Source organism: Lepidochelys kempii, chromosome 14, assembly GCF_965140285.1.
Source record: "Lepidochelys kempii isolate rLepKem1 chromosome 14, rLepKem1.hap1, whole genome shotgun sequence".
NCBI lineage: Eukaryota > Metazoa > Chordata > Testudines > Cheloniidae > Lepidochelys > Lepidochelys kempii.
In genome coordinates this window covers 32,988,085-33,006,912 of record NC_136393.1, presented here as the reverse complement: position 1 = coordinate 33,006,912, position 18,828 = coordinate 32,988,085, and the positions used below count along the sequence as shown (strand labels likewise).

Sequence of the window (18,828 nt, the reverse complement as noted above, 5' to 3'; positions counted from 1 at the left end):
TTATTTGAGCATGAGCTTTCGTGAGCTACAGCTCACTTCATTTCCACGGTATGCATCCGATGAAGTGAGCTGTAGCTCACGAAAGCTCATGCTCAAATAAATTGGTTAGTCTCTAAGGTGCCACAAGTACTCCTTTTCTTTTTGTCCTCTTTGTAATGTCCCACCTCAGTCTTCCTTTCTCAAGATGAAATAGGCCCAGTTTTTTTAACATTTCCTCATAGGTTTTCTAAACCTTTTATCATTTTTGTTGCTCTCCTCTGAACTCTCTTCAATTTGTTCACATCCTTCCTAAATTGCAGAGTCCAGAATTGGACACAGTACTCCAGCTGAGGCCTCATCAGTGCTGAGTAGAGCGGGACAATTACCGCCCATATCTTACCTACGACACTCTTGATAATACATTGCAGAATGATATTAGCCTTTTTTGCAACTGCATCCCATTGTTGACTCATTCAACCTGTTATCCACTATAGCTCCCAGTTCCTTTTCAGCAGTACTACCATACAGTTTGTTATTCCCCATTTTGTATTTGTGGATTTAGTTTTTCCCTCCTAAGTAAAATACTTTGCATTTGTCTTTCTTGAATTTCAGATCCATTCTTTAATCTGTTAAGGTCATTTTGAATTCTAGTCCTGTCCTGCACAGTGCTTGTAATCCCTCCCAGGTGACATCCTCCACAGATTTTATAAGTACACTCTCCACTTCATTATCCAAGTCATTAATGAAAATATTGACTAGCATGGGACGTAGGACTGACCCCTCTGGGACTCCACTTGATACATCTCCCATTGTGACAGCCAGAGAGATAACTACTCTTTGAACTACTTTTTCAACCGGATGTATCCCTACCTTATAGTAATTTCATCTAGACCACATTTCCCTAGTTTGCTTATGAAAATGTCATGTGGAATGATGTCAGAGACTTTCCAGGTATCGAAGTTAGGCTGACTGGTCTATAATTCCCTGTGTCTTCTTTGTTGTCATTTTTTTTTAAAATAGATAATACACCTGCCCTTATCCAGTCCTCTGAGATCTCATCTGTCCTCTGAGAGTTCTTGAAGGTAATTGCTCATGGTTTCAAGATTGCTTCAGCTATTTCCCTAAGTACCCTAGGATGAATTTCATCAGGCCCTGCCAGCTTGAATACACTTATCTTAATATTCTTTAACTTGTTCTTTCCCTATTTGGGCTTGCATAACATGTACCCTGCAGAGGAAGATTGGGGCCTGCATAGTATAATCTATTTGCACTGCAATTTAGTGGCAGAGGCCCCAATCCTGCAAACACTCATGCACATAACTTTCTGCTTACGAGTGGGCTCATTGACTTCAATGGCATTTTTCATGTGCATAAAATTAAGCAAATGTGTGCCTGTTTGCAGGATCGGGACCAGAGTTTGTAGTAATTTATACACTGGCTCTAATGTGGCTTAGAATCCCCATTGTGAAGAAGGTTCCTGGAACAGTTGTAAAAGAGCTTCTTGTGGCACAGTTCCTGTGGGAGATCCAGTATTTAGTAGCGATATCTTTGGCAAGGGGGTTAAATCCCACTCTTCCTCCTGCATAAGGCTGGGAAAATTCAAAACTCCTCTTTGTAATTATTCTTGCATCAGGGAGAATGCTTCCCATACTTGTGTCCAAACCTAGGCCTTGAATCTAGAAGGTACTTGCACATATGATTGACTTAAAGCGTGTGAGTAGTCCCCTTGCATTTAGTGGGACTACTCTCATGATTAAAGTTAGGCATGAGTTTAAGAACTCCTATGAATCACAGCCCTAATGAACACTTGAGAACAGGCACAGCTCTCTGCACCAAATGAAAACAAACTACATTGACAAAGGGTGTTCCATGACTAACTTAAAAAAACAAAGCATTTTATTTGGAATTTATTAATTTGTTTTGTCTTTCAATAATTAAAGGGGACTGATTACCATTCAAAAAAAAATAACAGATTGGCTATTCACCTTTGAAAGATGGTATTTGTAGTGCTATAATAGCAGACAAGAACTTGGAAAATAATGAAGAAGCATAAAAATGCAAATTACTGCAGCTAATTGGCTGTGTCTTCTTACGCCTTCTGAATTATTAAATTATGATAGAGTAAATCTGCCACATTTAAATATATAGTGACGAACATAGTTGTGTTCTGCGCTGTAGAGCAAGACTTATAATATGCTACTATTTGTTCCCTAATTTGATGGTAAACTGTTCTTTTTCTTTGCATTTGCAAGATACTTGCAATGTTCTAAAAATTTACAGGGTATATGGAACTCTGATCATGCAAAATGGCACCATTACATTTCCTATTTCTAGTCCTGATTAAAAAGAAATGATGCAATTATTACAATAATGCTAACAACAGCTTGTGCTGTTGGCCCTAACATTTAATCTGAATGTATTGAGTCTAATCCAGTAGACTCTGATGTATGTGACTATTTTACTCACATGAGTAATTCTGTTGACTTCAGTGGGGTTATTCAGATGCATAAATGATTGCAAGCTTGAGGCTGAGAAGGATAAAATTAAATAAATAGGCTTGGCTTGAATTATTTTTTTCTTTTAACTTCAACAGAATTTGCACAATAACCTTCCTAATAGCAATTCTCTAATTGTGATTTATATCCCATCCAAAATCTTCATATGAGGTACTCATAAAATGCTAAAAATATGACTTTGGGGCTGAAATTTCTCATGCTTAGTTTCAGCCCGGAAATGATTTTTTTTTTTTTTTAAGTTTGAACAGAATAGGTTTTCAGCTATTTTTGAGTTTTGTGATTGTGAAATAAGTTTTGTTATACTGATTGTGTGTTACATATATAACAGAAGTGCATGATGCTTTATGAAACAAATTAGGATGAAACCCCTATCCTGAGAAGTCCCAAGCCTGCAAACATTTGTTTGCACATTGACCTGCGTGGAACTACTTAAAGTTATGTTCTTGTCTAAGTGTTTGCAGGATCGGGGCTTGTGTTATGGCGACAGTAGGAGATGGCAAACACAAATGATGCCTGGCATGTGAGGTAGGGGGAACAAAGGTGAAAAAATAAGTTCATGTGGTAACTTGTTTTAATTTTTCTGGACATTTTGTACTCAGAATACTCACAAATCTAACACTGATTGACATGGCCCTCATCACTAGTATCTGAGCGCCTCAAAATTAATATATTTTATAGTCACAACAATGCAATGAGGTAGAGTGGTATTATCTCCATTTTACCAATGGAGAATTAAGGCCCAGGGTAGGTTAAGTGTCTTCCCCAAGATCACACAGAAAGTCAGTGGTTGAGCTGGGAACTGAACCAATGTCTCCTGAGGTCACTGCACTACCTTGCTATCCAAGCAGCCTTGTTTGCACCATGGATGTGCATGGGATTCTCATGATATTTTCTAAGTTTAAAAAAAAACCTGATTTTTTAAAAAAACATCAGCAACTCTAGCTGTCAGAGTCAAAGCCTAAGGGGCCACTAACTCATTCAGTCTGAATTGATCATAAACCTCCAACACCACTCAGAAACTGCACACTAAACCCAATAACTGGAATTAGAAAATATTAAAGTTCACAGGAGACAAAACTATTGTCTGCCACAGGCAGAGAACAGAGGGAGCATGGTGCACCAGTGCCCCAGGTCCCTGTAAATGTTAGGGAAATGATTAAATGAGATTTTCCCAGATAATCCTGGCAAGCAACCCATGCCCCATATTGCAAAAAGAGAGGCAAAAATCAGCTAGTGTAACTGCCAATTTGATATGGGGGAAAATTCCTTCTCAGTCCACAAAAGGCAATCAGTTAGACCTTGTGCCTGTGAACAAGAACCAACCAGACAGCCAAGCATGTGAGAAATAATTATCCACCCCACCTCAGAGCCCTGGCCCACCCTGTGCAGTGTCCCATCTCCAGCTGTGGACATCCCTCATGCTTCAGAGAAAGGAAACAACCATCCCCTCCCTCCCTCCTTCAGTATACATTTGGGGGAAAATCCCTTCCTGACCCTCGCAGGTGACCTACTGAAGACCTGAAGCATGAGATTTAAGGAACATAAAACATGATCCAGAAGAGACCTTCAGGGCTGTTGAGCCCCGGTCACCCCCACCACAAGTAACCCAGTCATAAAGTCCCACTCAGACAAAAAATTGGAACTTATGGTAAACTCAAGAGTTTAGTGTGGAAGATGAGGATTGGCAGAAATATATTGAAAGACCGGGCTATTATTTTCTTGCCAATGAGATTATAGGATAGGACAAAAAGAAAGCAGATTTCCTCAATTTTGTGGCAGTAAAACCTACTCTCTCATAAAGAGTTTGTTAAAGCCTCAGAAACCAGGAGATAAAAGTTTAGGAGACCTGAAAAAGATCTTAACAGAGCACTACACAAAGCCAAACATTACTGTGGAACGTTTCAAGTTTCATAGTAGGATGAGAAGACAAGATGAAAGCATACCTGTGTATGTTGCAGAGCTGAAATGATTAATGGAATATTGTTCCTTCAGAAATGTCCTAGAGGATATGCTCTGGGACAGATTTGTTTGTGGTATAAGTATTCAAAGACAATTGGTGGTGGAGATGAATTTAATCTGTCCCAAAGCAGTAGAACTGGTAACAGCAATGGAAGCAAACAGTGAAAAATTTGCAAGATTTGCACTTACAATGCAGGGGAACTCAAACTGACTCAGTTAAATGGGGAGTCTCTGTAAATTGAAGGCTTTAAATCAAGATTTGAGGACTTTGGTTATTCAGCCAGAGGTTGTATGTCACTGAGGTTCTGTGGCCTATGATATCCAGGAGGTAAGGCTAGATGGTCAGGATGGTCCCTTCTGGCCTTAAAGTCTATGAGTATAAAAAAGGCAAAGCAAGCTGAAAGGGACTCAGGCTCCAAAGGGTGTTTCTGCTGTGGAGAAGCTCATTTTTAATCTGTTTGTAAATTTAAAAAGGCCTAGTAACTCAAGATTGCACATTTAGTCAGAAAATACAAAGGTGACTATCAAACAGTATCTCAAACTCAGGAGGGTAGACTCCAAATGTCCAGAGGAAAAGAACAAAAACAGAGGACTCTTTTCCTCAAGGGGGAGGAGGTACATACTATGTATTGTCTGAAAGGAAAGAAAGTCAGTCCTTATGAAGTAATGGTAGAGGTAAACAGTCAGTCAGTATCCCTTGGGGAGGGAGAGCTCAGTGGTTTGAGCAGTGGCCTGCTAAACCCAGGGTTCTGAGTTCAATCCTTGAGAGGGCCATTTAGGGATCTGGGCCAAAAATTGGGGATTGGTCCTGCTTTGAGCAGGGGGTTGGATTAGATGACCTCCTGTGGTCCCTTCCAACCCTGAGATTCTATGATTCTATGAGTACAAATGGAAATAAACAAAGGGACTTCAGCTAGTGTGATCAATGAATATACATATCAGCAGTGTAAAGCAGGACTGAGACCTCTAGTTAATGCAGGAGTGATCCTGCATACCTAAACCAGGAACCTGTCCTGGTGGTAGGTCCTGTGCTTGTCCCTGTAAAATATAAGAGCCAAAAGAAAAAGGTTACCAGCCCTAATAAACTAGGGAGAAAGTCAGAATCAGTTAGGCAAAGATTGCTTGCAAGAACTGAATCTGAACTGGGAGGAAATTTTCAAATGAGACCCTAACAAAACACCAGCATTCTAGGAAGTCTTGAATGTTCACCCGGCTATTTTAAAAGAAGGGTCAGAGGCTCTGGATAGAGTAAGAGTCAGGATTTATGTCCAGGATGGGGTCAAACCAAAATTACTTAAAGCAAAACCAGTTTCTTATGCCCTCAGAGAAAAGACAGACTGAGTTAGACAGGCTGGGGGAAAGGGAATCATGTCACCATCATTTCTGAATGTGCCACACCTATCACACCCAGGGTTAAACCAGAGAAGACCATCCACAACTGTGTGGATTATAAAGCCATGGTGAATCAGGTCTCCAGGTTAGACAATTACTCCATTCCAAGGACAGAGGAATTACTGGCAGTGTTAGGTGGGGGTTGAAAAATTTAGTAAGTTAGAAATGTTGCAGGCTTACCAGAAGATGAGGCTGAAGGAGGACTGTAAAAAAAAAAAAAGAAAAGAAAGAAAAAGAAAAGAAAAAAAGTACCACTATAAAACACTCAAGGGATTATATCAGTACCATCAATTACCATATGAAATATTAGCAGTACCTGGAATTTTCCAGAGGGCTGTAAAAATTTGTTGAACCCACATGTTGTAGTGAGGATCGATGACATCCTCATCATAGTTGGAAGTGATGCTGAGCATCTGTCAACACCGGAGAAGGTGTTTCACAGATTGTAGGCAACAGGACTTCACTTAAAACAAAGTAAGTGCTTTTTTGTAAGACCGGAAGTGATGCACCTGGGTAATAGGATGGATTAGAAGGGATTCATGGAGCTCCAGTCAGTATGGAAGAGCACATTCATTGCTCTCCACAGCCTGCCATCCACTAATATGCATTTCCATCTGGCATCTAGGGCCCCCGACTGACCACCCCCAGTAAAGGAACAAGTACATGAAAATATCTGGAATGTAAGTAAATAAATATTTGACTGCTGTGAGCTTTGCAAGTGGCCAAAAGACAAGGAGAACGGGAGACCCGACTCTATCTCCCTCTCCCCTTCGAGCAAGATGGCTGATGTGGGCACGGCAGACACATCAGATATCAAAGCCATAGCACAGCTGACTTACTTCAATTGACTCCTCTCTGGAAGCGCTGACAGGATGCATGAATGAAACAGAAGGGTGAATATCAACGGTGGAAATTCAGGTACAAGGGCTCTCTGCCCAGGTGCAGAGAAGCCTGACAGACTAATCTTCTCTTAAATCAAAAGTGGCAGACATTGAGCAGAGGTCTTGCTGCAATGATTTGGGCATTATAGGAGTACCTGAAAGAGAGAGAAAGAATTTGTTTCCCATCTCCTTGCAGAAGTGCTCAGTCTGCCGGAGGATTTTAAATTTGATGTAGAGAGAGCACATAGGTCCCTCGCTCCTAAGCCCACCTCAAATGCCAAATCTCACACATAGATTGTCAATTTTCTCAGATTTACTGTAGAATAAAAATACTACAGCTAGTTTGTGGGGAAAAAAACTGTTTGGGGGAGACCATAAGAATGATTTTTCAAGATTGTGCAAAAGATGTGGTTGAACAGAGATCAGCCTTCAGAAGAGCAAGGGTACTTGCCAAGCACTGAGGGCTCAAATATTTTCTGAAATTTACAGCTCAGTTCCCTGTCAAGGTGAGGAAGTGAATCTGTTCCAAGAGCCCCAAGAAGCAGAATGTTTTTAAATAGCCTGCAGTGAACTGAGTAGTTGTTCTGTTTTACAACAAGTTTACTTCTTATTTGTTATGTCTGCCCTACTCGGATACATAAGCTTGTCTAGTGACTGGGACGCACTTACTCGGGTCATCTTTTGCTGCAAGCTTTTACTCTCAACTTTTGGGACATGTAGATCAATTCTCAAATGGCTGAATGTGAAACACCCTAGCAGGGGAGTTGAAGGAATACCTCATCCCAAACTGATACCATCAGAATGATGTATGAGCAAGATTAAGTGCCTTTGTTTCTGTATTTGTGTTGGGGGAACTGATGAAACATTTGACAACATCATTATCAAGGCAGAACACCTTCTATGTGTTTTCGATTATATAAAGGTCTGTATATTAGCTAGGTACGGACATACACTAAAGGAATCACCAGAGTGTGGTGCAGCTCCTGTTGCTCTGTAGAAATTTGAAAGCTCTGGTTCCACTTTTTAAAATTGGTGCCAGTGGCAGATCCTGCTGTGTCACCCGTCTCACTGGGGGTTCTCAAATCCTGGCAGCTTTACATTCCACGTACTGGAATTGCAAGAGACAGCTCTCCTCCCTGCAAGATGTACGATATCTGGCAGCTCATATGCCTAACAGATGGGGACTATTCATACTTTTCCCCTCTCTGTGAGTTCATTTCAATTTACTTTTGATCTCTAGGGACGTGGTAAATTCTGTAACTGACTCCTCCATTGATGCAATTGCTGTCTCTGATGATGATCCTCTACTTCTTTGAAGAGCAACAGTTTTGGGCCAGAAAGAACCATGTAGATGAAGTTTGAATTCCTCACTTTTAGTACATCCCCATTTCAAAATTTTTATTGAAAAATAAATTAGCCTGTTCATGAAGACAAATGACCCCCAAACATCTTCTAACAGGCTCAAGCAGGGTGGCAGTACTTAAAATTAAAACACTTACTAACAGATCACTTTAGATTGGCTGCACCAAGACTGCCAGAGGCTCCAGAACTATGGAGAAATGCTTCATAAACTCCCCAGGTCCACGTCCGCCATGCTTTTCAGAACCCAAAACCATGACTATGATCCAGAGACAGAGACTTGGGCCCAAAGGACCTGGTCTATACTAAAGGTTTCAATAGTGATCAGCCAACATGGATTCCAGGTACTGTCCTAGAGCAAACTGCCCCCTTGTCTTTTAAAGTCGGTTTAAGTGATGTTTGAGTCGTAAGATGGCATTGAATGATATCCGTTTACAGGGTGACATGTGGGTGCCAGAGCCTTTGCTCTTGGGTGATGAGTCTGGAGGAGCTGAAGCCAAGAGGATGCAGTTTTGCCAGGAATGCCGGAGAGCTCAAGAGGAGGGTATTTGCAAAACTGCTGGAGCAGGAGAGTGGAGGCAGTGGGCCTCTGCCCCTAGAGAAGGCCATGGCTGCCATGGAGAGGCACTACCTTGTGTAAAAGAGAACATTCCCAAGGTTTTTAGAAGACTAACTCAGGGCTGCAGATTGAAAGGTGAGCAATGTAGCTAAGTGGTCATCAAGGACTTAACTAGGTTACTCAGAGTATTATGGGTTGGAGCCACGCTCTATCCCCTCCCTTACCTCCTATTGAGTTAGTGGGTGTTTTACCCCACTCTTTTTGTGTAGAGTTGAATAAAGCAGCATGTTCCCAACCTGCAGTATTGGAAGTAAAGTGTGATTCTTGTGCTCAGAATGGTTCTTTTTAGGGCTGTCAAGCAATTAAAAACATTGCAATTAATCACTCAATTAAAATTTTTCTATCATGATTAACCGTGGCATTAAACAATAATAGAATACCACCTATTTAATTTTTGGAGGCTTTTTACATTTTCAAATATATTGATTTCAATTATAACACAGAATACAAAGTCTACAGTGCTCACTTTATATTATTTTTTATTAAACATATATTTGCACTGTAAAAAAAGACCCAACTGTAACACATGATACTGTAGACCCAATTGTTTAATAGACCCAATACTGTTTACAGTATTATGTAAAGTTTACCCAAGTTTACATTTAAATTGTAATATAAAGTGAGCACTGTACACTTTATTTTCTGTATTGTAATTGAAATCAACATATTTGAAAATGTAGAAAAACATCCAAAAATATTTAATACATTTCAATTGGTATTATATTGTTTGACAGTGTGATTAAATCTGCGATTAATCACAAATAATTTTTTAAATCACCATTAATTTGTGTGTTAATTGTGTGATTTATTTGAACGCATTAAACTAAGTTTTTCTCTCCTCTCAGATGTGAGCATTGCCATTTCTGTGCCCATTTCCATCAGCTATCCTGCCTTCATGTTCATGTTCTATATTATCATCCTTATTGCAAACTGAGTCAAAGTAGTCATTTAGTTTTCGGACAATGCCTAGATTTTCTCTTTCCCATCCACCTGGGCAGCCCGACCTCATAATTCCATTTTGAAACTGTGGCCAATGGGAGCTGCGGGGGTGGTGCTTGCAGGCAGAAGCAGCGTGTGGAGCTACATACCCTTCCCCAGGGGACACAGGAGCATGCTGGCTGGTTCTGGGAGTGGTGTGGGGCCAGGGAAGGCAGGAAACCTGCCTTAGCCCCCCTGTGCCACCACCTGGGAGCTGTCTGAGGTAAGTGCTGCCTGGTGGGAGCCCACACCCTAATCCTGAGCCCCCTCCCAGAACCTTCACCCCGCACCCCCTCCTGCACCCAAACTCTCTCCCAGAACTTGCATCTCTACCCCAGGCTCAGCCAGGAGCCCCCTCCCAAACTCTGAGCCGCTTGGCCGCAGCCCAATGAAAGTGAGTGAGGATGGGGGCGGGGGAAAACAAAGGGGAGTGAGCGGGGCAGGGGTGGGGTAAATCCTGGGTTGCACTTAAATTCAAAAAGTGATCTTGTGAGTAAAAAGGTTGGAGACCATTGATTTATATAATTAGAAATCCTCTTACTAGGTGTTTTGTCTTCAGTGGGAGTTACAGGTATTCAGTACTTCTCATGTAGCCACATCATGCCACTGAATGTTACACAGAACTTTCCATTGATTTTACTGAGGTATTCTACTTCAAATATCCATGGCATATTATGGTCCAGGATCAGGTTCCAAGTTTGGAAATGGCATACTGAGCACGTGGCATAAATCATTTCGGCTACTTTTAAAATATTAATTATGCATTTAATCATTGTTAGATTAACGCCAACAAAAGAAATGGAAAATACACCCTGAATATGAATCATGTGAATGAGAAAAAACAAAAAGGGAAGCAGAGCATACACCTGGGATCATTCTGCCAATAGGAGTCCATAGCTGATAATTAAAGCAAACCACAGAAATTTTAATTAAAGAATGCCTTGCTATACTGGTAGAAGTGAGTCAGACTCAATCGGTAAAGAGAAAAAGAGCAGAAAAGAGGGTCCATTTTTGAGGTAAATAACAAGGTTTTTTTTTTCTTAATTAAAAGGCCCATGGGAAATGCATCCATTTGTAATATGAAATTCCAACAAAATCCAGTAGCCTTACATAAGCAGGGCCTGAATGTGCTCTCCCCTGACATCTAGTGATGAACTGGGGAAAGACTTCAGGAGCAGATACTCCTACTCTGCCTAGGTGTTCACCAGACAGACCTGCTTTGCCAGAGTGATGAGTTTTGGGTTAAAATTCACTTCAGTACTGAGTGCAGGGGTAATAAAATTGTGATGCTTTGGGGTTTCACCCAGACCAGTAAGAGTTTGTGTCACCACCTGCCCAGTAGCCCTGACTATTTCTGTGCTGTGCAGCTTCGGCTCAGCGCCCAAGTAGCCTGCTCACAGCACAATGACCTCACCCAGCAGCTTCCAGCAACCAGCAACACACCAACTGCCCCTCCAGTCCCGAGTCACCCCAAAACCATCTCCCTGGTAGTATCCAGTCCCTCTCACTGGACCCTCCCAGAAGTTATCCAGTTAGCTGCCTCCAAAGGGAAAGAATACACACCAGCCTGCTAGATTAGCTGAGGATTTTACCCTTTAGTTTAACATACAACACTGAGATAGTTTTGTAAAAGGTAAAACAAGTTTATTACCAATAGAACCTGGATTTAAGAGATACCAAGTAGAAAGAATAGGGATAGAAGTGGTTACAAACAAGAAAAAATAAGGCTTCTACGGCTAAAATCTAACTTACACTTTAGATTTTGATTCAAAGTAGTTTGCTCACCACAGTCATTCTTCCAGCATGACTGGCCAGTCTTTAGCCAGGATCCAACATGGAGCCTAAAACACTTCATTTCTTGGTCTTCTCAGGGGAACGATGACAAATGGCTTTCCCCCTCTACTTATATCTTCCAAAGTCCATTGACCCTATTCAAGAAGCAGGAAAGCATCCTTGGGGAGGTGGGTGCAGGGGTGCAGTCTCCATCCCCCACCAACATTGTTAAGTGGTTGTCTTCCCCCACTTACTGCCTGATGGCTTTGTCTAACCTTGCTCATAAATGTGCTTTTCATGGTCTTTGGTCAGACCTTACGGAATTTACATTGGAGCCACACTCAAGCCTGTGAAGCATTCCTTTGCCTAGGACAGGCTGTGCTTAGGTACTGCATGCCAAACACATTTGAGGAACATATTTCCAGCACACATCTACAATTCTTTATACACTTCCGGTACATACATCATGCGCTAATATTAATGGCCAGTATATTACCAGTTTGCATGTGACACCTTCAATGGCACGTTATAGATACAGATGACAACAGAGAGTTGGGGCAATGTGCTAGGCCTGATGAGCATTATAGGGTATCCTCTGCAAGTGAGCATTGAGGGGCTCCCTAGGACACAGAAATGTTATCCTGATTGTATAAGTAAAGGTACTTAACATGCTCTGGTTGAACCTAAATTTAACCTCACTCACTAAGCAGGGGGTAAGGGTGCTGTGTTCTGAGGTTCCACTATTTAGCCCAGTTCTTAATGATTGGAGTGCTTAATGATTGCACCAGGTAGCAGAACAGTGGGGTTGGGGACAGGTGTTCCTACCTGGGGGTGTAGGCTCTTTAAATAGAGTCCTAGACACCATTTTAACCTCCCCCTCTATGTTTAAAGACAAAGCTGATCATACTCATTTAAGAGTCTTTGTTTCTGCTCAGTGATGACTAGAGCTGAAGTCACTGGTGACCGGGTCTGGAGGCTAAGTCTTTGACTTGGTATGAGGACAGTGTTGGAGTGAAAGACAATGCAGAGGTTTCAGTTGCAGAGAGGTTCTCCCCTCCGTGGTGAAGTCACTAAGAACAGGGCTAGGTGATGGAACCCCAGAAAACGTTATCACAGAGGCAGCAAGCAGTGCCAGCAGTGGCAAAGGTGGCAGCAGGGACAGTGGGCAGTGGCAACTACAGAGGGATTGCTAGACCTTCCCTTTGAGATGTGGGAGGTGAACCCACATGAACACACCCCTGAATGCTGGGACTTCACTGACTACGGACAACCAACTCTGAGCAGAGCGCAGTGGAGGGGAAAGGAATAGTATGATAAAGGGTCATTTGTCCCTCAGACTTTTGTACTACAAGGGGGGGAAACTGAGGCAAAGGAAACTGAGGGAAGGGGGGGAAACTGAGGCAAAGGGGGAAACTGAGGCAACACACGGTGAGGTGTTGACTTGTGGTTTGCATACTTTTGCATCATTCTTGTGCTGTTTTTCCAAATTAATGCTGAGTTCCCCCTTCCTTTTAATACAAGTTTTCTTGTGTTGTACACAGATTCAGTGCTTATAAGTGGAGAACTTTCACTTCTTAGAGGTGCCTAGGGTGGTGGTAAGTTTTCCCAGATTGAGTGAGGCTCGAGCCAGTTCTGTTTTGTAATGTTAACAGGAACTTCTGAATATTGAACCTGGCCTTTGTTGTTCCTGATACCACCTGGCAGAAGAGTTGCCTCTAGAAGACCCAATTTTATAAGCATGCAGAATGCAGCTAGCTAAACTCTAACCTGAGCCAAGGTTCCAGTCGCCATCTAGGCTGATTTCCTAGATGCTGGAGACTAGCTGTATACTTACTCGACTCCTTCGTTTTGCTTCAGCCAGCAAGCCCCCTTCACATTTTCCTGCTGCATTCCTAGCATTTGATGGTGCTATATTAGGGTATAAATAGAAGCAATCAGATGCTTCATCACATGACCTAAAATGACAGGTTTCAGAGTAACAGCCGTGTTAGTATATCTTCGCAAAAAGAAAAGGAGTACTTGTGGCACCTTAGAGACTAACCAATTTATTTGAGCATGAGCTTTCGTGAGCTACAGCTCACTTCATCGGATGCATACCGTGGAAACTGCAGAAGACATTATATACACACAGAGACCATGAAACAATACCTCCTCCCACCCCACTGTCCTGCTGGTAATAGCTTATCTAAAGTGATCATCAAGGTGGGCCATTTCCAGCACAAATCCAGGTTCTCTCACCCCCTCACCCCCCTCCAAAAACCACACACACAAACTCACTCTCCTGCTGGTAATAGCTTATCCAAAGTGACCACTCTCCCTACAATGTATTGTTTCATGGTCTCTGTGTGTATATAATGTTTTCTGCAGTTTCCACGGTATGCATCTGATGAAGTGAGCTGTAGCTCATGAAAGCTCATGCTCAAATAAATTGGTTAGTCTCTAAGGTGCCACAAGTCCTCCTTTTCTTTTTGCGATGACCTAAAATGGAGTTCAACAGCTATCAGAAAGTACAGTTGGTGCCACTTAGTTTTGAAACAAAAACAAGCCTCTCCCCTACTTTAAAAGTTCTCAGGTCTCTGCTGTTGGAAAGGGAAAATAGTGCTGTACCCTGTATGCTGCAGTTGGCTTCTTCTTTATCTTTGCTCTTGAGGCTTTATATACAGTTGCAGCAATTTTTAAAAATAGAGTCAGAATACCTCTTGATATTAACCTATTAATAGATCTACCCCTTGCGTTCTCATTCTCCAGATATTTTATTTGGGTTGCAGTTCATTGATATTTATTTTCAAGAATTAGTCCTTGAGAGCCTCTTCATATCCCTCGTGCCCATAACCTGCTCCACACAGCACAGTGAGAAAAGGCCGCCCAGCCCAGCTGTGCCCTAGGGGCTAAGCACAGAACAAATGTAGGAGCTTGTGTCATCCATAGCTTCTGAACAACATGTGGGGGTCATCAGCTTACAAAGACACTCTAGACCGGTAGCATAGACAGGCCCCAAATGTATCAAAGTGTCCCGCCTTGAAAAACAGAAGACAAAAAAACATAACCTTGAGTAGCTTTATTTTATAGTCGTGGAAACTGAGGCACACAGAAGCAAAAAGATTTGCTCATGGTCAAAAAGTCAGGAATAGAAAATGGCCAATCTGCTGATAGTCAGTCCTGGGCCCTAGCCGTGTTTGTCCTGGCCTCCCTGCTTCAGCTCCAGAAACAACCCGAGTGGAGGTTTTCTTCCTCTCCGTGTCCTTTAACTTCACATCACTGGAGAAGAAAGATTGTTTCTGACCAGCTGGCTCTAATGCTTAAAAACCTTCATTTTTTTCTTTCGCTAGGAGGATAACGCTGGAGGTTTTCTCTCATCCACTTTCCTTTGGAATAATTTCAATCCAGTCCAAAGGATTTCCTTTTCCAGTGTGTCTTCAGCACCTTTCCTAGCAAACAGTTCCTGTTCGAGCACAGGTTTCCAGTTTCAGGCTGTCCCAGGGGGAGATGGCCATGAAAGGGGTAGTAGCTCAACTGAACCTATCCCCAGGTGAAGGGAATAAGTACAGGGGTCACATGGGAAGGAGCAGCATGTAACTAGGATCCAGGCCTGTTGGGCGGTATAAGAACAGCCTGTGCTCAGCCAGGAGAGAGACCCGCAATGGGAGCAGGCCTGGGAGGGGCTTGGATAGTCCTTTCAAGTCAGTTTTGGTACACAGCAGGGGATGGAAGAGCCAAGCTGCTAGGGTTGGGAGCTGGGCCTCCTGGCAGTGCCCAGGAACGAAAGCACAGCACCTGCCAGGAAGGGAGTCCCCACAGAGGGACACCGTAATCTCCCAGGGAGGGAAAAGGCTCTCACTGCCATTTCTTAACCTCATGGGGTGTTCTCCTGCTCTGCCAACCCCACCACTATTTCAGCATCTCCAGGTGCCTGAGGAAGCAGGCACCACAGGCCATCCTGCAGCTGGGACAGAGATGGAGGTTGATGACCTACCTGCCCGTGGTGACCATGGTGCAGGACAGCCCTCAGGACATGCGAGTGCAGCTCCAGATCTGCAGAATGCACCTTCCCTTTGCTGGCACGAGACCTTGCAGGTTGCGGGAGGTGAGACAGGCACTAATTTTTGGTAACCCTCAGTGGGATCAGAGGGTAATGGTTTCTAGAAAGTGGTGTTGGAGAGCTTTACAAAAACTAGGCAAGCCATTTACAACACACACTTTGTTTCTCTACAAAAGAAAAAGGACACTAAACTATCTAAACAACTACATACCACAAGGGGCCACAGCAGTGGTTCCCTTAACCCACCCAGCAATATTGTTAATGTATCCAACTATACTCTTAGCCCAGCAGAAGAATCTGTCCTATCTCGGGGCCTCTCCTTCTGCCCCTCCACCCCCACGAATATGATACCGTTCTGTGGTGACCTGGAATCCTATTTTCGACGTCTCCGACTCAAGGAATATTTCTCACACCTCTGAACAACATACTAACCCACAGAGAGCTTCCTACCAAGACGACAAAAAGAAGGATTCTGGGTGGACTCCTCCTGAAGGTCGAAACAACAGACTGGACTTCTACAGAGAGTGCTTCCGCCGACGTGCACGGGCCGAAATTGTGGAAAAGCAACATCACTTGCCCCATAACCTCAGCCGTGCAGAACACAGCGCCATCCACAGCCTCAGAAACAGCTCAGACATCATAATCAAAAAGGCTGACAAAGGAGGTGCTGTCGTCATCATGAATAGGTCAGAATATAAACAAGAGGCTGCTAGGCAGGTCTCCAACACCACTGTCTACAAGCCATTACCCTCTGATCCCACTGCGGGTTACCAAAAGAAACTACACCATCTGCTCAAGAAACTCCCTGAAAAAGCACAAGAACAAATCCGCACAGACACACCCCTAGAACCCCGACCTGGGATATTCTATCTGCTACCCAAGATCCATAAACCTGGAAATCCTGGATGTCCCATCATCTCAGGCACTGGCACCCTGACAGCAGGATTGTCTGGCTATGTAGACTCTCTCCTCAGGCCCTATGCTACCAGCACTCCCAGCTATCTTCCAGACACCACTGACTTCCTGAGGAAACTACAATCCATCGGTGATCTTCCTGAAAACACCATCCTGGCCACTATGGATGTAGAAGCCCTCTACATCAACATTCCACACAAAGATGGACTACAAGCTGTCAAGAACAGTATCCCCGATAATGGCACGGTAAACCTGGTGGCTGAACTTTGTGACTTTGTCCTCACCCATAACTCTTTCACATTTGGGGACAATGTGTACCTTCAAGTCGGCCGGATTGCTATGGGTACCCGCATGGCCCCACAGTATGCCCGCATTTTTATGGCTGACTTAGAATAACGCTTCCTCAGCTCTCGTCCCCTAATGCCCCTACTCTACTTGGGCTACATTGATGACGCCTTCATCATCTGGACCCATGGAAAAGAAGCCCTTGAGGAATTCCACCATGATTTCAACAATTTGCGTCCCACCATCATCCTCAGCCTGGACCAGTCCACACAAGAGATCCACTTCCTGGAGCCTACGGTGCTAATAAGCGATGGTCACATAAACACCACCCTATACTGGAAACCTATTGACCGCTATACTTACCTACATGCCTCCAGCTTCCAACCAGGACACACCACACAATCCATTGTCTACAGCCAAACTCTACCATACAACCGCATTTGCTCCAACCCCTCAGGCAGAGACAAATATCTACAAGATCTCTATCAAGCATTCTTACAACTACAATACACACCTGCTGAAGTGAAGAAACAGATTGACAGAGCCAGAAGAGTACCCAGAAGTTACCTACTACAGGACAGGCCCAACAAAGAAAATAACAGAACGCCACTAGCCGTCACCTTCAGCCCCCAACTAAAACCTCTCCAATGCATCATCAAGGATCTACAACCTATCCTGAAGGACGCCCCATCACTCTCACAGATCTTTGGAGAGAGGCCAGTCCTTGCGTACAGACAGCCCCACAACCTGAAGCAAATACTCACCAGCAACCACACACCACACAACAGAACCACTAACCCAGGATCCTATCCTTGCAACAAAGCCCGTTGCCAATTGTGTCCACATATCTATTCAGGGGACACCATCATAGGGCCTAATCACATCAGCCACACTATCAGAGGCTCGTTCACCTGCACATCTACCAATGTGATATATGCCATCATGTGCCAGCAATGCCCCTCTGCCATGTACATTGGCCAAACTGGACAGTCTCTACATAAAAGAATAAATGGACACAAATCAGACGTCAAGTATTATAACATTCAAAAACCAGTCGGAGAACACTTCAATCTCTCTGGTCACTCGAACTCAGACCTAAAAGGGGCAATTCTTCAACAACAAAAAACTTCAAAAACAGACTCCAAGGAGAGACTGCTGAATTGGAATTAATTTGCAAACTGGATACAATTAATTTAGGCTTGAATAAAGACTGGGAGTGGATGTGTCATTACACAAAGTAAAACTATTTCCCCTTGTTTATTCCCCCCCCCCACCGTTCTTGTCAACTGCTGGAAATGGCCCACCTTGATTATCACTACAAAAGGTTTTCTTCACCCTCCGCCCCCTCCCCCGCCCACCCCTGCTCTCCTGCTGGTAATAGCTCACCTTTCCTGATCACTCTTGTTACAGTCTGTATGGTAACACCAATTCTTTCATGTTCTTTATGTATATAAAATCTCCACACTGTATTTTCCATTGCATGCATCCGATGAAGTGAGCTGTAGCTCATGGAAGCTTACGCTCAAATGTCTTTGTTAGTCTCAAAGGTGCCACAAGTCCTCCTTTTCTTTTTGCGGATACAGACTAACATGGCTGCTACTCTGAAACAGTGTTAGTCTTGCAGATGCAGACTAACACAGCTGCTACTCTGCCATGCCTCCACCCACTTTAACCCAAAACAAACTCAGGTTTTGGGTCAAAGGGGGTAGAGGCATGGAAGAGAGTATATAGTGAACAAAAGATTGATTTTAAAAGTGTCAGAACAATATTGTGAAAACAGGAAATTCCTAGTCTTGACAATCTTTCACGAAAAACCCTTGCATTCCAAAAATAGTCACTTTTCTACAGACAATCCTTCCTTTGGAAAAGATTTTCAACCGTGTCTAGAAATCGCTCCCAGGTCAGTGTCTCTCTGAGCGTGGGCTGCACTCATTTGCCCTCCCCTTCCCCTGGGGATGTGTATGAAGCACTAGTTAGAGGGGTAGAGAGGAGGTATAAATAAAGATGATTAGGTCTTGACGAATACACATGTGGAGGGTGTGGGGGGAGAGAGACATGACTGATTGTATTGTCCTGAAGTAGTGCACAGCTTCCAAAGATTTGGTGAATGCTTCTCTGGGGGACTGATTCTGC

At 43.3% G+C, this 18,828-nt stretch overlaps 1 protein-coding gene and 1 long non-coding RNA gene across 11 annotated transcripts in view; both read left to right on the top strand.

Annotated features, from left to right (window-relative positions):
- The window catches only part of LOC140898275 (uncharacterized), a 2,445,793-nt gene that overhangs the window by 1,558,772 nt on the left and 868,193 nt on the right, over nt 1-18,828 (top strand). The window lies entirely within an intron of this gene.
- Nucleotides 780-8,684, top strand: LOC140898309 (uncharacterized). Its single transcript, XR_012154958.2, has 3 exons — nt 780-1,061; nt 6,472-6,526; nt 8,525-8,684. It is a non-coding gene; the product is annotated as an uncharacterized LOC140898309 (long non-coding RNA).